Source organism: Hypanus sabinus, unplaced genomic scaffold (assembly GCF_030144855.1).
Source record: "Hypanus sabinus isolate sHypSab1 unplaced genomic scaffold, sHypSab1.hap1 scaffold_1388, whole genome shotgun sequence".
NCBI classification, from domain to species: domain Eukaryota; kingdom Metazoa; phylum Chordata; class Chondrichthyes; order Myliobatiformes; family Dasyatidae; genus Hypanus; species Hypanus sabinus.
This window is the reverse complement of record NW_026779460.1, coordinates 38,661-58,567: the sequence shown is the minus strand read 5'-3', so window position 1 is coordinate 58,567 and position 19,907 is coordinate 38,661. Positions and strand designations below refer to the sequence as shown.

The following is a 19,907-nucleotide window of genomic DNA, read 5'->3' as shown; positions in this document are numbered from 1 at the left end:
TTTCTACTCTGAACTCCGATCCAATTGGGCCGAAGGATATTTTGCGTGCTATACTATTTTTGTTTTGTATTGCAAAACAAGGAAGAGTGGCCTGTTAAACTACAAAAAGTGAATATAATCCGGTCCGGAATGATTAATCCGATATTCCCAAATCCCGAAAGGTGTTAAACGCACGTTACTGTGCTCCACGCCAAATGTACGCTTAAGAACGAGGATGTAAAATACCGTTTCAATATCGAGACCAACAACGTGTCTGAATAGCCCCGATGTCATTCTGTCCAACAAGCAGCCACGGCTGAGAAGGTGACACAGACACTCCTCAACGAGGCTACTTTCTCATCAAACTCCGCAGCCCGAATCCCGTGTAATATGACCCGTTGTTCAGTTCCCTGTTGTGACTAAAACAAAATCTTTATCTTAATAGCTTCTTTCTCATGCTCCCGCATAGTTCACACTTTGGTCGCACAGTAAAATTACAGTGATTGCATTAGAAAAACAGCACGTGAAAAACTTTATTTGTCAGGAGTGGGATTCGTTCCCAAGCCTTCAGGTTGAGACCAGAAGACTTGCGTTTAGTAGGAAGCGACTTTGCCGCCTTACGTCTGGCGCCTTCGACCACTCGGCCACCCTGACAGCCCCTGCAGTACTCTGTCCACCTGCCAGATAGACAGCTGTATTTCGGAGTAGTCGGAATGACTGCTTTGTTGAGATAGTATACATGCAAACACACTCTATATCCTGGGATTTTAAATGAGCATGGACCTGATGCATTTTCTCAGGTTGCCGAACATGTGCGGAATCAGAGTGTACAGCATCACAGCACTGGAATTGAGCTGCACCCCGTTCAGGCCATCCTCCAGAGAAAGGATGACGAGGATTCGGAGAGTGTGCGGAAGAGCATCACCAAGATGCTACCTGAATTAGACTGTTTGTGCAATAAAGAGAGTTTAGTCAAACTTGTTCTTTTTTATTTTTCTCCGGAGCACCAGAGGTGAGGGGGAATCTGATATACGTTTCTTAGATTTTTAAGCATAGATAATGATGGAGCACGCAAAATCTATCTCCATTTATCTCTAAGGGCATACATTTTAAGTAAGTGGGGGTCGTTTATAACAAGGTATGCCAACACCCTATGACTCTACGTCGGCAAGACCAAGGAGTGATTGTTGTCTTCAGCAGAGGGAAAACCAAAGGTTCTTGAGCTTGTTTTCCTTGGAGGATCAGAGGCAGGGCGCGTCTGTAACTTTAAATTGTTGGTATGACTGTATCCTTTGCTTTCTTATGGGACTGCGGCATGAGATCAAAAAACTTGATGAGCTTCCATAGATGTGTCGGAGAGAGTCTATTGTCTGTCTACATCAAGACGTGGTATGGAAATACCGTACCTCTGAAGAAAAATCTTTAAAAATTTAGTGAATTCGGCTCAGTTCATCACGGGAAATGCACTCCCAGACATTAAGCAGATCCACATAAAAAGATGTAATCGGAAAACAACATCCACCGTCAGAGGTCGTCACTATCCTGCCATGCTCTTTTTTCGCTGCTGCCATCGGGTAGATGGTACAAGAGCCTCAGGACTCACCTCGCCACCAGTTACTACCCATCTGTAATCAGACCTTTGATCAACAGGTGATAATTTACGCTCACGTGCCCATCCATTAAATAATCTGACAACCAATGATTTCGCTTCAGAAACATTTATATATTGAACAGCTGAGTATGCCAGGAAGAGCTCAGCAGACCAGACAGCATCTGTGGAAAAGCGTAAGCAGTCGGCCTTTAGGGCCGAGATGCTTCACCGTGAACTTTTTTTCTGAATAAATCACTGACCCAGAATTCGGTATGCGGTGATCTATTGCAATGTGATGAACAGTGTCAAAAACATAATCTTATCCTCCAACAGTTTTTCGAATCCACCTCAACAACCCAGGTTTTGTTTACAGAAATTACGTCGCCTCGATTGAACGCTTAAAGACAAATTTTGTCAGGAGTGGGATTCGAAACCACGCCCCCGGATGGAGACCAGAACACTCCCGTTTGTCGGAAGGACTTTCATTCCTTGAGTCTGGCACCTTAGACCACTCGGCCACCCTGACAACTTTTGACGTGTGTTTGAGAACGGAATAAATGCCTGATTTGTAAGAAACGTCATATCCACACAAACACATATATCATCCTGTCAATCGGAAATGAAAGCGAGAGTGTTACAGTTTGCTCAGGTTAGGCAGCTTCTGTGGAAAGTAAAGCTGTAAAATTTTACAATTCGAAGACTCGTGAGACGCGTCTCGGCCAGAATTGAGGAAGGACGTTTGTTGGGATGGATGAGAACGCTTCGAAGACTCAGCGCTTTCACATTTAGGGAAGCAGAGAAATAAACTTTTATAGACAGGACTAAATCAGAAAACTGGGTGGGAGTTGATCGCAACAAGGTCAGCAGAAACTGAACGCAGGAGGTTCAATGATACCGGGCAACGCTGCTTTACAGATGGATGTTGGTAAATAAACTATAAGGCCCAATAATCTGATCATTTTGGAGCAAAGTGAAGATGTGACAAGGTTAACAAGAAAATGAGACATCGTGCGGAAAGGTCGTTCGGTCTACTGTGTCTGTTTCATCATTCCGTCATGGATGAGTTATTACAGTCAGAATGTTTTTCAGGCTTGTAGGTCAATGTTTAATCTGAGAGAGGAGACGGAAACAGGGTCTTTTGGACGTTAGAGCATCGGCCTTTCTGAGAGATGGGACGCTTTAAAGAACGTATTCGCGCAGGTTCTCTGATCCAGTGTTAAAGGCACAGAACACATTAAAGTAAGACAGGGACAAGCGGGTGGCCACCGTCTAAGTAAAAGGCTCCTCGCGGGATGTGGAAGGCGGGGAGACCTCCGGAGTTCCTGCTGACGACACCTGCCGGAAGTGCACACAACTGCCGCTTGTAACATTCCGCCCGATGGCGTGATGGACTAGGACATATAGAGTGGTAGATACACCCACGGTGCAGGCCACAGGGAACTGTGGACAGTCAGGAAGAGGAAAGGATTTAAAGAGGCAGTGAGACTATCCCTATGGCCATCACCATCAGAAACATCTGGATGCGGTTTGTGGTTGGATGACCTGGTAGGGAAAAGCCACAGCGGTCGGACCTCTGGCACTGAGTCTGGTTTTCTGACTCAAAAGGGAAGGGGAAGGTAGATTCCTGGATGGTATGTTACCTCCCTGGTGCCGGGGTCCGGGAAAACGTGGATCAAATACTGAACATTGTTCAGGAGGAGAGTGAGCAGGCAGCGGTTGTGGTCCACTTATGTACCAATGATATCGGAGTGACGATTTTATGCAATGGAAATTCAGAGAGTTAGGTGCTGAGGTGGAGGGCGGGATCTTCGGAGTTGTGACAGCGACACGTGTCGCGTCCTAATGAGGCGAGAAATGGAAATATGATACAGATTAACACGTGGCTAAGGGTTTGGTATAGGAGAAAGGACATACGATTTTTCTATCACTGATCTCTCTTCCAGGGAAGCTGAGACCTGTGTATAAAGAAGGTTTGTGCGTGAACTGGAAGTGTAGTAATACCTTGTCGGGAGGTTAACTAGCGTTGCATGATGAAGCGTAAACTACATTTACAGGGGAATTGGAACCAGGGTGCCAGAACAGATGGTGCAGAAATTGTGCAGACATGTTGATAAAATCTCACACAACGTCAGGAATGTAATCATTGAGTAAAGTCCGACTAGTGGCCTGAGGTGCGTATATTTCAGTGCTAGAAGTATCTGAGAATACGCCGATGAACTCAGGGCTTGGATAAAACCTGAAATCATGGTATCTTAGCCGATAATGACACTAGGTAGCAGGAGAGTCTGGTCTGGCAGTTCAGGATTTAGGATTTCCTTTGCTTTAAAAGTGATAGAGCGGGATGGTCTAAAGGAGGAGAGTAGAGTTAATAGTCAGGGAAAACGTCTCGGCTGTCTTCTGTCAGGACAGACTGCCGAATTCGACTAATCCAGGTCCCTCTCCTCTGCGGGGTCGTTTATACGCGCTCAAAGGCCCGGACAGACGCGCAATGGGTGAAACCGTAAACAAGGAAAGGTTAATGGAGATAGATTACTGACAACCCAATGGTCAAGAGTATTTAGACGGCCAACTTTGTGGAGATATCTCTGTGTATTGCAGGAGCATTACGGTTGTGAGAGTAGGAGTTTAACATTCCGCACGTTACTTGTTAATTCCACACTTGTTAAGGACAAGATGGGTATGTGATCATTCAGGATATTTTTTTTCTTCTTTTGTGCGTTGACGAACCAACGAGAGCGTGCGCGATACGTGATCTGCTATGATGAAATAAATGAGACAGGACAAGCGATTGAGGTTTGATTGAACGAACATTTTGTAACTCGTGATCAATATACATATGGAAAAAAATCGTTCTAGTCCGTGCGTTAATATTTTTCATTGAGGAAGGTCAATTTGGACGTTATTGAAAAACATTTAGCTATTGTCGATTAGGACAGACAGGATGTTTTCTGGTAAGTGGGACGCGTTCAGAAATGAAAATTGGAACGTAGAAAGCTCGTATATACCTGCCAGAAATAAAGATAGAGACAACAAGAGTAAATAACCTTGGTTGTTAAGAATAATGATATTTTGGCAGCTCGCTCCAGATGCCGGCGGAGACGGACGAGGTCCCTCACTATGATTTGGCTGCTGTTTTCACTAAAGACACATACACCTCAGGGGGAGAGTTTGTGGTGTGGAGGCCACTAAATGAGCCTAATTTGGCCGGATTGTTATGTCTTCAAATCATTCCAACAGATTTTTGAGGCCAAATTTTCCCTTGACGGAACCATGCTGTCTCTGGTCTACTTTATCATGTGTCTCCAAGTCCCCTGAGAGTTCATCCTTAATGATTGACTCCAACATCTTCTCAAACGCTGCGGTCAGACTGAGCGGCGTAGATTTCTCCTGTCTTCTGACTCTCCATGCTTGAAGTGTGAGGTGATATTTGCATTTCTCCATTCTTCCGAAAAAATTCTAGAACCAAGTGTTTGTTGCAAGGTCATCAGTAATGCCCCAACCATGTCTTCAGCCAGCGCTTTTTTAAACTCTGGGGTGTACAGCATCTGGTCCCTCCAGTCTACCTTCAGACTTTTGAGTTAGTCACCTAACTTCTCTCCGGGCATTGTAACTTCACACACTTCATTCCCCTGACACCTGGAATTTCCATCACGCGGCTGGTGTTTTCCAGACTGAAGACTGATGCAATATACTAATCAGTTCGTCCGCTATTTCAAGGTCCCACAGTGCTACATCGCCAGCATCGCTGTCAGCGATTCGATGCTCGATCTCGCTACTTTTCTTACCTTAAGTATCGGAAGAAAAGTTTGGTAACTTTGCCAATATTACTAGTCAGTTTACTTTCGTACTCTATCTTTACCTTCATAATGCCTTTCCAGTACTCCAACTTCCAAAAAATATTGCTCAATTGTCCTTCTTATTACTCAATTGCTCTTTTGCATTTTATGTTGGTTTTGAAATCACGTATTAAGACCTTAAGATATAGGGAAGAAGTAAGCCATAGGGCCTATTCAGTCTGCTTCGCCAGTCAATCATGGACTGACCCCAAACTTCCATCATTCTCACGACCCTGTCTCTTCGCCCCATAACCTTAGAGGCCCTGGCTAATCAACAACCTTTCTATCCCTGACATAAATACACCGAGTGGCCTGGCCTCCACAGCCGCTCGTGGCAACAAATCCCACGAGATTACCACCCTCCGACTGAACAAATTTCCACTAATCTCAGTTCTGAATGGACGTCCTTCAATCCTGAAGCGGTGCCCTCTATTGCTAGAATCCCCTACGATGGGAAATCACTTCGCCATATCTGATCTGTTTAGCGAATTTAACATTTAGAATGTTTATATGATATCCGGCTCATTCTCCTGAACTCCATGGAATACAACCCAGGAGCTGCCAAATGTTGCTCATACAGTAACCCTTTCATTTCTCGAATCATTAAGGTTATTAATTATCAACCATTAATCTTCGCTGAACCATCTCCAATAGCAGTAAACCTTTTCTAAAATAAGAGCCGCAATAAGACACCTCTCTCTCCTCACTTGTGCTGCACCGGTGAAACACCACTGGTAACCAGCACCTAGACCAGTCGCGCAGGAGTTTCCTTTCAGAAAACTATACAGGCTTTGTCCTGTTTTGTCATGTGCCTGCAGGTACTCCGTAATCTCATCCCCAACATTGATTCCGACAACTTCCCAACCACTGATAACTGGCTAACAGGCTTTCTTAAATAGTGAAATAACGTTTGCAATTTTCCTGTCATCCGGTACGCCAAAATCTATTGATTCTTGAAAGATTATTGGAAATGCCTCCACAATCTGTAGGATTAAAAATGTGGGGTATAGCTCAGTGCTAGTGTATTTGACTGCAGATCAAGAGTTCCCTGGTTCAAATCCAGGTGCCCCCTTCAAAAAGAATCTGACCACACCGATGATATAGGATGTAATTTCATTGATTGGATTTTAATGGCGATAGGTGTGCGGTGATAAATTTTGCTCGGACTGATCAAGATAGGCCATACATAGCAAATGATAGGGCATTGAGGAATGCAGTAGAACAAAGTGATCTAGGAATAATGATGCATAGTTCCCTGAAGGTGGAATCTCATTTGGATAGGCTGGTGAAGAAGGTTTTTGGTATGCTGGCCTTTATAAATTAGAAAATTGAGTATATTGAGAATTGGGATGCAATGTTAAAATTGTACAAGACATTGGTGAGGCCAAAATTGGAGTATTGTGTACAGCTCTGGTCAACGAGTTAAAGGAAAGATGTCAACAAAATAGAGAGAGTACAGAGGAGATTTACCAGAATCTTACCTGGGTTTGAGCACCTTAGTTACAGGGAAAGGCTGAACAAGTTAGGTCTTTATTCTTTGGAGCATAGAAGGTTGAGGCGGGGCTTGATAGAGGTATTTAAAATTATGAGGGGGATAAATAGAGTTGACGTGGTTAGGCTTTTTCCATTGAGAGTGGGGGAGATTCAACCAAGAGGACTGAATTGAGAGTTAAGGGGCAAAAGCTTTGGAGTAACACGAGGGGGATCTTCTTTACTCAGAGAGTGGCAAGTATGTGGATCGAGCTTCCAGTAGAAGTGGTAGAGGCAGGTTCGATATTGTCCTTTAAAAAATGGATAGTTATATGGACAAGAAAGAAATGGAGGGTTATTGGCTGAGTGCAGGTCTTGGGACTAGGCGAGTGTAACCGTTCGGCACGGACTAGAAAGGTGAACAGACAGATGTGTCTTGCCCCGGGTTCTTTTGCATTCCTGTTGCAAGAGTGAGATCCAGAACATAATAAGAACACCAGGCCACGCATCTTGACGCTTCAGGTATTAAGGGATGTCTGCGTCTCCTCGGGGAACACTCTGGGGAAGATGCAGGTCACAGGCCAGTTTTGTCTGAACGCATGTGTTGTCAGCGGTGGAGCGGTGCACACACTGGGCAGAATGGGCAGCGGATGTTCGATGCGATCTACGTCTGTCTCGATGGAACTACAATCATTCTCCTGTGCTCTGATGATGGAAAAGGGTTAAAGTTTTCCTGTGTTCACATTCTCTGGTATCGGTACTGACTCTCCACTATGCCGCTGATCGCTGCCCCGCCGTAGTCCAACCGTTACTCCATCCAGCTGCATGACTCAATAAAGCTGATGCTGTTTGCATTAAACTGGTCTCCGTCTCTTGACAGACACTCGCTGTATTCGGTACCGGCGAACATTTGGGACGGTCTGTGGAGCCCCACTGGGCGCATAGAGTAGCCTGCTCCCAAAGCAGAGAATGCAGTGGCCTGAAACAACCCATCTCGTTTCCCTGCCAACGCCGAGCCACTCTGAGGCAACTACCATATACTATGTCTGGAATTTGTTGTTCTACAGCAGCTCCTCAGTGAACTAAACACTGAATTGTGCTCTTAAGATAAGTGTTTTCAGATAAATATGTAAATCCTAAGCAAAGGGCAAATAGTGATGGCGTTCATTAGCTAGTAAGAAATCTGCTGCTGGAGAGTCATAAACTGTCCCTGAAACTGGGAATGTTGAGCCAAGTCCTCATTGATAGTGTAAATGAGAAGAGGGTATGTCCAGGATTGAATATCCTTATAGATGGATGTCCCATTTCTCATCATCCCACTTCGACGCCTGAGATGCTGGTTGCCGTGATGCACTTAATTGAGGTTTCTGCAGCATCTTTTTTTTAATTTTTTTGTGGAATTTCGGCCGGGTCATCATTGCGGGTTCAGGGCTGAGTTGCGCTTTTGGGAGATTCAGTGCTCACGCTGCCCATTAACGCAGTGAGGGTCGTGGAGGAAACCGGCAGCTTGGGATCCGATGTACCCTGACACCGCGTCCCTGCAAGGTTCTCCCAAATATTACAGTAGATCACAGCCGAGCATGCCACTCGAACACTGGACGCTGCCCTGCTGTTCTCCAGGACGATGGATAAAGAAACCTGATTAACGCTATTGTATATTCCAGGACCCTATTGGCATCAGTTCCAAGATTATTTAAATATTCAGCTGTTTGCAGCTTAACACTTCCCTATGGACCGTTCCGATTGCTACCACCTCCAGTAGCTCGGGGGTTCGAAGATTCCGCAGATAAGATCATAATATAGATGAGTAGAACTAGGCCAATTGAGCCAGCGTGTCTGCTTCGTCTTTTCATCATGGCGAGTTCATTTTCCCTCCCAATAGCCGTCTACCGTCGCCCGCTTCCCTTCACATGGTTCAATGTATCAAAGTAAGACTTAAATATTCTCAATTAACTGGCCTGCACTGTTGACTCGGACAATTAATTCCACAATTTCACCAAGTTCTGGCTAAAGAGAATCCTTCTCCTCTCTATCCCTCTATTTTGTGTCTGCATCTTCCCAAGAAGACATCTCACTGCCCTTTCAATCTGAAACCCTGTCTCCTGCAGCAGTTCCTCAGCCACACATTCATCTGCCGAATTATCCTTTTCTCGTGCTCTCTACCATGTGGCACAGAAAGTGCTCGAAAGTTAACTACCGTGGATATCCTGTTTTTCCGTATCCTAGAAAAATGCATATTAACATGGAGACATAGAAAACCTGCTGCACAATACAGGTCCCTAAGCCGACAAAGTTCTGCCGAACATGTCCCTGTCTTAGAAATTGCTAGGCTTACCCATGTTCCTCTATTTCTCTAAGCTCCATGTACCTGTTCAAAAGTCTTTTAAAATACCCCTGTCAAATCCGCCTACACCACCGTCGCCGGCAGTCCATTCCATGCACTCACCACTCTCTGAATAAAAAACTTCCCCCTGACATCTGCTCTGTACCAACTCCCCAGCACCTTAAAGCTGTGTCCTCTTGTGGCAACCATTTCAGCCCTGGGGAGAAAAGAAAAAAATGACGATCCACACGGTCAATGCTTCTAGCAACCTAAAATCTCTCTTCAGTACCTCTTAATCTTTTTCTGTTGATGTCATTCGTACTGATAGTTAAGAAGATATCCGGCTGCCTACAGTTTAACTTCAGAATGCTATGGACCCGATCTGGGACATCTCTAATCCTGGCAGCTGAGAGGCAACAGACCATCCGGGAGTCTCTATCGCGCCTACAGGAACTCCACACCACTCCGCGGACGTTTTAATCTCCTTTCAACTCTGTAGTCCCCTTCAAAACGCTTCATTTCTGAGCGGCAGCAACAGATTCAGTGCCAGTAACCCAGTCACTGCGACCCCCGTCCCTCCCTTGTAGGCAGACATCAACGGATTGTACAGTGCATTGTCTCAGAGGGGAAAGGGCACAGATTACTCTGCTCCCATTTCCTTTCCTTCTTCTGACAATAAACCAGCGACCTCCCTCCTGCAGTATATAGACGCCTACATCCCTGTAGCTCCTACCTATAACCATTCTCTTTTGTGAGCCAACATTCATCGAGCTACAGCGCAAGTTGTTTAATCTGTTTTCAGGAGAGCTACAGCTCGATGCTTTTGATGCTAATGTGGTTATCTGGGAGACCACATCTGACGCACGGAGCAAAGCACTGCCACCGGAGACATTCTCTCTGCTCCATTGTGCGTTCATGGACGAGGAATAAATAATTATGAAGACAAACAGAAACACACCTGATAATTAGCTGACCTAAACCTGATACCGCAGAAGCATGATGATCCAACAACACTCACAACAATGCCCTTACCCAGAATGGCCGCCCCGCAGCGTTAACGCTAATTTTACTCAACCTTTCTAATGAATCCCGCTCAGTTATTGGCCGCAGTACAGCTAAAAAAAATAACTCTGTCTCTTAAAACTTGGGAGCGGACCTAAAGGTCGCAGTGTAAATCTGAAAACCTCCCCCGAATTTCCGCCTTTTAAATATTGAATGGGGATCTGATTGTACTGGTAAACTAAAGTTTTTCACACTGTTTCCTAAAATCATCAAGCTCAGCTTCTCCACTGCCACATTACTTCCGTTTCGACAACAGTCAGGGTCCGGAGGGGTGTTCCGCACAGCATATCTGGATAGATAGATAGTTAGTTAGATAGATAGATAGATCGACGGACACGTACATAAGCCGAATGGACCGCAGTTAGGTACTGGGATATTGCGTGCAAAGAGAGGCATCAGGAAGGGAAAGACAGGCACCTCAATGTTCCTGGATGCCATACGACCATAACGCGAAGCTATATTGAAGCAGAATCTGGCCATTCGGCCCACCGAATCTCCTTCGCCATTTATTCATGGATGATCCATTACCTCAAGCCTCAGACTCGTGCCTTCTTCCTATAATCCTTTACACATCTGTAAACCCTTGTCTTGAATATTCTCGATTTATATATTCTCAGCCGCCTGTAGAAACGCGTTCTCCAGATTCACGTCTCGGCCTACATGTATTCCTCGTCTTTACCATTCCAAATCTTTGGACCAATACTGTGAGACTGTGCCCTCTGGTCCGAGATCCCCCACCATAGATTCGTCCTCTCCAGGTCGAGTTCTTTTAGCATTCGACTGGACCAATGGTTCCATTTACTCTTAAGGAAATACTTACACTTCACATACATCCTCGAAACCGAAGAATACCCTGGGAAATGACTGAAATCCGAAAAAAGTTCTCCCTCTTCCTATTCCACCACCCCGTCACTTGCTCTGTCAGGATGCATCAGGGATGACCACTAACAGACAAGTAACAGCAAACCCCAGGAAGAGTGACCATGTACTGCAGGTAAACAAATCTATTATTCACCCGGTAATTTCGACATTCTTCATGCTCTCACTCTTACTAACAGGGAGCGAGAGATTTCCCCGCTTCCACAGGGAGATGGGAGGAAAACACAGGTCATCTATAATGATGTTCCCAGAAACTGAGTGCAGAGTTAGTGAGAAGGATTCGATAGATTTAGTCTCACCCTAACTGAGACTTTCCTTCATCGGGAACGGTGATGAACAACACTTAGGAGTCCCGCTGATGGGTACATGGATGGGAGGGGGATGAAAAGCGACGCTTCTGGTGTAGGTCGATAGTACTAGACCAGACCATAGGCCGGCACACATCAGAAGAGCCAGGCGCTCTACTTACGTATGTGGTGTTCGATAGCTCTACATCCTATCCCTAAGCGTCCTCTCCAGTAACTTTTCAAACTCTGACGTGAGATTCAACAGTCTATATTTTCTTGCATTATATATTCCACGTCTTAAATAATAGAATGACATTTGACTCAACTTTTCTGGGATCTTATGCGTGGCTGCGTGAACACTGGTCAAGACAGAGCAATCTCAACTCCTGCCGCTCTCTGAATAAAATGCGATATACACAGTGGGCCTTGGGGAATTACCCAGCTCACTGATCTTTTACACTATATTTTTTTAGTGATCTCGTACTTACAAAAAGAAAATCGGTTTTGATAAGTAAAGCACAGGAAACGATTCTTCACAGAGTCTTCCAGCACGGAAAAGACCCTCCAGCTCATGCGCCCATGCGATTTAGGGGTACATTCAAAGTAGTTCAAGTCCCAGAAGAGCTGGATCAAAGGCAGCCAGATGTGACTAATTTAAATGTACAGCTTTACAGTATCGAACGGGCGGACAGAAGGGCCTGTGTCACCACTGTAAGTGAGGGTTTCATCCGAACCGTGACTCTATCCATCTCAATAGATCCTGGCTGACCTGTTCCTTGAACAGTTGCATTAAATCCGACTTAGTATTCTGCACAAATGATCTTTCGTTTGGGCTTGAAGGCTGCAGAGAAGAGTCATCATGATTGCAGGGGCTTGTGGGCAGAATTATGCCATTCAGCCCATTTGGTCTGTCCCGCCGTTCCCACATCCCCCACTGAATCCCTTGCACATCGCCATATCTTTTGATGCCCTGACCAATCATGTAATGATCAACTTCTTGAATATACATATAAATACACATAAAAATGTTGCCTACAACGAAGTCTATGGGAAAGCATTCCACAGATACACTATCCTCCGACTAACAAAATTCCTCCTTCCCTCTCACAAACAACAGACAATCTGCAGATGATAGAAATCCAAGCAACAAATGCTGGTCGATCTCAGAATTGGAAAAAGCAATTGACGTCTTGGGACGAGACCAGTCTGCGGAACTAGAGAATAAAAAAAAGATGAGGAGTAGGTTTATAAAGAGTAACATAAAGAGATAGGAGAAACCAGGAGGGGAAGGGGTGAAGTAAATAGCTGCTGAAGCTGATTGCTGGAAGAGATACTGAGCTGGAGAAGTGGGAGTCTAACAGGTGAGGACAGAAACCATTCAATAAAGAAAAAACATGTAGAAGCCACAAAGGAGAGCGAGTGGCGGGCAAGTAGATAAGGAGAGAGACGGAAAAGAGGATGGGACTAGTGAAGGAGGGAGGGAGTACCACTACCGGAAGTTTGAGAAATCGTCATCATGCAGTCAGATTGGAGCCTACCCCGACGGAATGTGAAGTGTCGTTCCTCCAACCTGAATATGGCCTCGTCGCGACAGTCGAGGAAGCCAGGAATTGACATATTGGAATGGAAAGTGGCATTAAACTGGGTGGCCAGTGGCAGATATCTCTTCTTTTGGGTGCTCGGCGAAATGGGCTCCCAACCTGCGTCGTGTCTCACCAACATACGGGGCGCCATACTGATGTCGATGTCTACTCCATCCATTGCCCGAACTTCATCAATGAGTTTTGTTTCATTGTCAGATAATTCTATCAGGTTGGTAGTGCACGACCTGTCCTTGACAAAGCCATGCTGACTACCACTAATCGGATTATGCCTCACCATAGGCTCACTAATCCTGACTCCCAGGTTCTTCTTTAACAACCTGCTCACGTCAGTAGGCAGTAATATCATGCGTTATCTCTAATCCCTTTCTTGAACAAGGAAACATCATTTCAAACTTTCGCTTCTTCTGGTACTTCCTTCTTACCTAGTAATGATGCAAAGATCATCACCAGAGACTAAACAATCGTTTTCCTCGTTTCTCAAGTTAGGCGGTGCTATATATCATCCGGTCCCGGTGTATATTCAAAGTAATACATTTCAAATGCCTGAAGACGCCATTTTTCTTAATCTCGTTAAGTTCTGCTACCTCGTCGACTCTATGCACACGCTGCCACGACTGCACCTGACTTTTCCTTTTCTGACACGGTTCATCTTCTTGCTCTTCATATACTTTACCATGGGGTTTTCCTTAATCCTGCTCACCAAGACCTTCAGATTGTTCTCGCTCTGCTAATCATTTTATTCAGCTCCTTCTCGGCAAGCTTGTAATTACCTAGAACTCTGTAAGTATCTAGATTTTTTGTTTGAAACTGTCGCAAGTTTTCTTATCTTCGAATCCAGATTCTTCACATCTTTTGCACACCATGGTTCTTTCACCTTCAATTCGTCCAATCTCGAGGGAACATGCAAATTGAGGAGGACATGGATATGTTCCCTGCCATATTTCTGCCGCGCATTTCCCTGAGAAAGTCTGCTCCTAATCTGTGCTCCAAGTTCCTACCTATTAGCATAGTAAATGTCACAAATTGTTCATGATAGTAACGCTACACAGTTTTTGTTTATCCCCATGAGTTTATTTGATTTTAGGTTACCCAGTGTGAAAAATTCTAAGGATTCTTTTAGGCCTAAGAGTCCGGTGGTTCATCAATATATTAAGTTAAAATTAGTGTGGTATATTAACTACATTTTGCAGGTGGGTCAAACGATAATTTAGCTAGCATTGTCGATGTGCTACTTGTACCTGAGTTACAGGTCTGATACAGCAACAACTTAACAACCATTTATCAGTATATACTGAAGTAATGGTTTCCGTTATTTTAGCCTGACAGTAGGTGGGGGAAATTTGTACATGTGGAGTTGTAATTTGTTCAGATTACTTTTCGGATTTGATGAGTCTTAAAACAGTCCTTTGTTGCTGGAGGTCAGATTTACTGTTATAAAATCATCAAATGTAATTCCATATACAACGAATCGATTTACATGTCACCTTCTTAAGGATCGTTGCACACAGAGGTCGGGGGGAAGGAGCGAGTTGCCTGTTTAACTGAAAAACCCGTTCAATTCAAATCTGTATATGGTCCTCTGATTTAGAAGTTAGAAGTTAAGGATTTGTGGGGTTAACAATTATGGGGTTTTGCCATGACTTTTGGCATAATGGGTACAAGGGGTCTAAAAAAATGGTTAACATATCATACTAATTTACTTAATGCATTACAGAATACGCAAATGTGTTAATATGATGGGAAAAGGCGATTAAGCAAGAAGGAAAGGAATTTTATAGACACGACTTAGAATTGGTCATAATTTGCATAATTATTCCTTATGTCATGTTGGAAAACGACATGCTGGGTCGTGTAGATTTTGTCATTAAGAAAACGTCCCACACATGCTACTTCACAGTGAAGCATATCAGATAGAATGAAATCAAATTCCCGTCTCAATACAATTGTTAATGTTAATAGTTAAAAAAAATCTTTCTTAAGTTATGGTAGGGATATTAATTTAATTCACAGCATATTGTTGCATTGAGTATAATCTATAGGGCGTTTTGAGTAATTTACTATTCATCAGAAAAGAAAATAAGCAGTGAAGGTTTTATCTACAAATTCCCAGCAACGTATCGCAGTCCTGCTGGCTGCAGGAATGCGTCATTGGGTTAGAGTGTGCATCGCCATTTATTCAAATCACGCCCTGTTTTCTTTTACGTTAACGACTCATTCAACGGGAAGGCCGAACATAGTATGATTGATAGTCGATAAGCAAAGGGTACCTGAATAGTGCAAAAAGGTTGGACCTAGATTGATAGGCGTGAATGGGAAAAGATTGGCATATTCACATACCAATGGATGGACAGAATTCCGGAGTAGTTCTTTGACTGACATCTGGTTGGGCCACGGGGGTACGGTAACAGCAGGACGGTAGTTTGCCGCCAACACCTAAGCACCACAATACGCCCCCCCCCACCCCCCCCCCCAACCACAGACAGAGTACACTAATGTCACGGTGATGTCCGTCGATGAGACAATCTGCCCGGGAATTATAACTGATGATGAAATTGATATGTTGGAGCCCCGAATGGAGACGCTTTGGCAGCTCTGAATTGTGCTCAGAACCTGGCTTTGTTAATGAACGGATGTACCGAAGTGACCGGATATTTCACGGCACTGACCACGTGCTCCCTGAATTTCGACTGTGTGACCATGTAAATAATGGTGTTGGTGCAGCAGCTGAGATCCCTCAGGAAACCCCCGATGTATTGAAAGATCCATTCAGAATCATTGAAATCTAATCCTTTCCCTGAAACCTGATAATATATGACATTTACAGTGTGCGTCATTCACAGGAGGATGAAGCTGCCGGAGATGGTGAAGAGTAAAACTACAGGCCTCCTCCTGCTCTCCAATTCCGGGTCACTGCGGTTATCCCCCTTCCTCTGGCGCTTCAGACCCTTCCGGACCCGACTGGCCATTAAAATGTGTCTGACCGTCAGAGTGTTGAGCAGGAGGATCCCAACAATAGGTAGTAATGGCGTTAAAAACGTATCAATCCAGTCGTATCCTACCCACCCGGGGTCAGTGAAGTATTTCTCCAAGATAACACAGAACCAGGGCATGTTGTCGATGATCACCCAGTGCTCCCACGTGAAATATCGCGGAAGGTTTTTCAGACAGAACAGTACACTGGTTGTTGTTAGAACCACAGCCGCAGTTTTCCCGGTGCAATATTTCGTTTTCAGCTTCGTGCAGCAAATAATGACAAACGGATCAAAGGTGAAAGTGACGGTGAACCAGACAGAGCAGTCAGTGGCTGTGAACCTCAGTACATCGATAACACTGCACACAGCGGTGATGTCCAGAAAATTCCGCGGGTAGTAATGCACATTCATTTGAATGAAAATCACCTCGATGACAATGGTCAGTAGATCCGCCGCTGCCATGGCTAACAGGTAGCGAGTGGTGCAGGTAGAGATGCCGCACTTTTGGCGGGAAAGGATTTCAAATGTCAGAAAATTCACTGGAGAGAGAGAGAGAGAGTGAGATAGGAAGGGAACATCACCCAGAACACATTCTCCGGGAAGTAACACGGGAACGAGAATCAGCTAAAGATCCGAGGCTAGAGTCTTTAAAAGCTGAAAATCAGACACGGGTTACAGTGTCTCTGACCAGCCTTCTTCAATATGGAGATAGGACAGGCTGAGGAATCGGCGGCGAGAAAACCGAGCGGCATGAACAGCAATGATCTGTGGTCTCCTGAATCCAGTCGGTGATGTGGCCGATTTCACTGATTTAACCGTGACTGACCGGGCCTCTGGAAACTCTACATCTGATGGGGCCGGTAAAGGATACCAAGGGGAGCCACACAGAAATTAATGGAGGAGCTGGCACTTCAGGCAGTATGCATGAAATTGAACGAACTCTCGTTTCTAGCCGAGACCGTCTTCAGGACGAAGCCGTGCTCCAATTCACGACGTGTGTCAGCGCGAAAGCAGCTACAGTTCGTGACCAGGGACTGAGTGGCTCCGTCAGTGGATTAATTCTGGACACGGGTTCAGGTAATCAGACCCAATCATTGACCAACAAGCTGTAGAGTCCGTCTCTAAAGACCCCACAGGGAGACGTGAAACACGGGAGCAGTATTCACCCTGATCAGTAACCCAGAAACAGTAACTTAACAATGTTATCTCTCCCAGTCTCCCTTTCTGGAGAGCTCCCTGGCCCCCATCATTATGGTAAATTTAGACAGAGTCCCATTAGAAGCCGCCCTGTCTCACCTTCCCGGACAGAAACACTGGAACAACTCTGGATATGGTGTCATTACAGGCCGGGACAACGTCCGAGTCCGTTCCATGTCCCCGTGAGTCAGAGGAGAGACAGGGATTCAGATTTGCTCTGTCATTTAATATGAAAATTCAGAAAGTTGAACTGACAGGAATGAATTCACTGATGGGTATTTGTACAATGATCAGAAATTTAGCAGCGTGTAATATGGTCATGAACAGATTCACAGGGGCCAGGACACAAAAATACAGAACGTGAATTGCTTTGCTCACTCACCAGGAACGCCAACGATTGCAATGAGCAGGTACAATATTTTCCCCACACTCAAGTACGTATCCAACATTGTAGACATTTTCTCTGTATAGTCATTTATTCCCCTGTCCTGTAGACGATCTCTCGGAAAGACATGTTGAGGCAGCGAATGCCTGAAGTTTTTAATAACATTCATCGACTCCACAGGGACAGATTTCAACAGATTTGGAAACAGAGAGTTTTACATTATTTACACACTAATTACGTCAGTCAAGTGCAGTCCCCACGGTGACTGATTGTAATTAATTGTGTGAATTAATTTCAGAACCTTTGTGAGGCTTAAATTGTCCTCATTGAGGTGACCGAACATTCCAGGTGACCTACCGATTAAATGTGTCTCCAAATGCACTTCAAAGGAACCTTTGCCGGGTGTGTGTGTGTGTGTGTGTGTGTGTGTGTGTGTGTGTGTGTGTGTGTGTGTGTGTGTGTGTGTGTGTGTGTGTGTGTGTGTGTGTGTGTGTGTGTGTGTGTGTGTGTGTGTGTGTGTGTGTGTGTGTGTGTTTGAGTGCAGGCGCGTGTCTTTGTTTTTCTGTGTCTCTGTGACTGTATCTGCATGTTTTTGTGTCAGACGCCAGCTAGCATACAGCTGTTGTTTCACTTCTATCTCCAGGAACGGTCTTACACAAACGCATTGGACAAGAACTGTCCATTTGCCCTATCTGTACAACATTTATCACACTGTTTACCTCAAGAAATGTCCCATCGTGTTTCGAACATCAAGTCCCAGCAAACGTACTGTACATTTCCTCGGCACTAATTTATTTCCCTATATTGCCGTTTTTCCATTTTTTCACGAGGAAGAAGGATTGCCTAACATCCAAATATTAATCAGAAATATTAATATTAGATCAAGAGAGTTTGATTTCTTATGTCTAATTATTACTAACACATATCATCCTTTCCTAGAGACGCACGACTTGCATTAATAATAGCCCACTTAAATTCACACATAGACAACTTAACATCACTGATACTATCATTGCTCCGCCTGACTATCAACACATCAGTATACTCAATTAGAATCTTATTTCTACATTTCAACTTCTTCGATTAAATTATCTTGTTTATGAATCGCGGCAAATGACTCACCCAATAACTCAACCTTTTCTATTTGAGTAGCAATCATTTTACCCTCATCATTCAAGACTGAAATATCAAGATCATTATGAACCGTAATCCCTATTTCCTTTAGGCATTACCAAAACTTCCCTAAGTTTAATATCCCTTACAGAATAACCTCAATATGCCCTCCAGTAAACGCTTTTCGCAATCTTCAAAATTTTCCACACCACAGCCCTAGCCTTTTTGTTTTTGATAAGGTCAACTGGAGACTGATACTTCTCAACCTGCCTAAACTCTTTAATTCTATCCCTAATTGATTCTATGCACTCTGCAGTCCACCATGGTGCAGCCTCTCTCCCGTGAATTCCCTTTTAATAGGAATCACTTTCAATACTGTTGGATGAATAACGTGATATTACATTTCATTGCAAAAATTGAAATCAAACTCAACTTTTAGCCCTGACAGGTGTTCACCACATAATAATGCAAACACCTCCCAATTTGTTTCAACAAAAGAATCACGTCCTGATTGTGGCCTCTTGTCACTGATGCAAATTGATACAACGGCTTATAAAGACAGGCAAATGTCACGCCCCAATGTTTCATCACCCATAGCGTCCAACATGCTCATGACAGCCAATGTGTTCAAAACCAAAGCTAAGTATCCAGCTATATCAGAATTTTTAAGAATATTGAATTTCGTGGCAAGAACCAGGATTCCTGAAAATATATATAAAATCGGGAGGACTTCACAATTCATATATATATGTAGTATTGATCATTGGAAATCAGGCTTCTCGCATTCTGCAATATTTTAATCCCATAATGTCGACTGGGATTCAGACACCGCACGCTTCAGAGCTTCATTTACAGCTTCCAACATAGTATCAGTTATACCCAGATACTTTTCTGCAGGTTTCAAAATACTTTCAATTTCCACAGTCTGATGTGACGGCTGAGCAACAGAATTCACCAGGTCGGTTCCAAAATCACAAACTTTATTTTATCCAGCTGTAAAATATCATGAGTAAGACTATCATGCCGACAGATATCCATTGATTTCATAGTCCCTTCTCTGACTTGTGAGAAAAGAGACTATCATCGTTTTGATTAACTGTGTACAAGATCACTCTCCCTGACGGACGGTCATATGAACTAACCATGGTATGAATTCATATTTGACGACAGGAATTTCAGCCAGTGACAACTGGGGAAAAATGAATATGA

At 44.2% G+C, this 19,907-nt stretch overlaps 1 non-coding gene across 1 annotated transcript; it reads right to left on the bottom strand.

The window, feature by feature from the left end:
* Positions 1–1,982: 1,982 nt before the first annotated feature.
* On the bottom strand, positions 1,983–2,096 carry trnal-caa (transfer RNA leucine (anticodon CAA)). The gene is made up of 2 exons: positions 2,059–2,096; positions 1,983–2,028 (listed from the first exon to the last, which is right to left on the bottom strand). It is a non-coding gene; the product is annotated as a tRNA-Leu (tRNA).
* Positions 2,097–19,907: the final 17,811 nt, after the last annotated feature.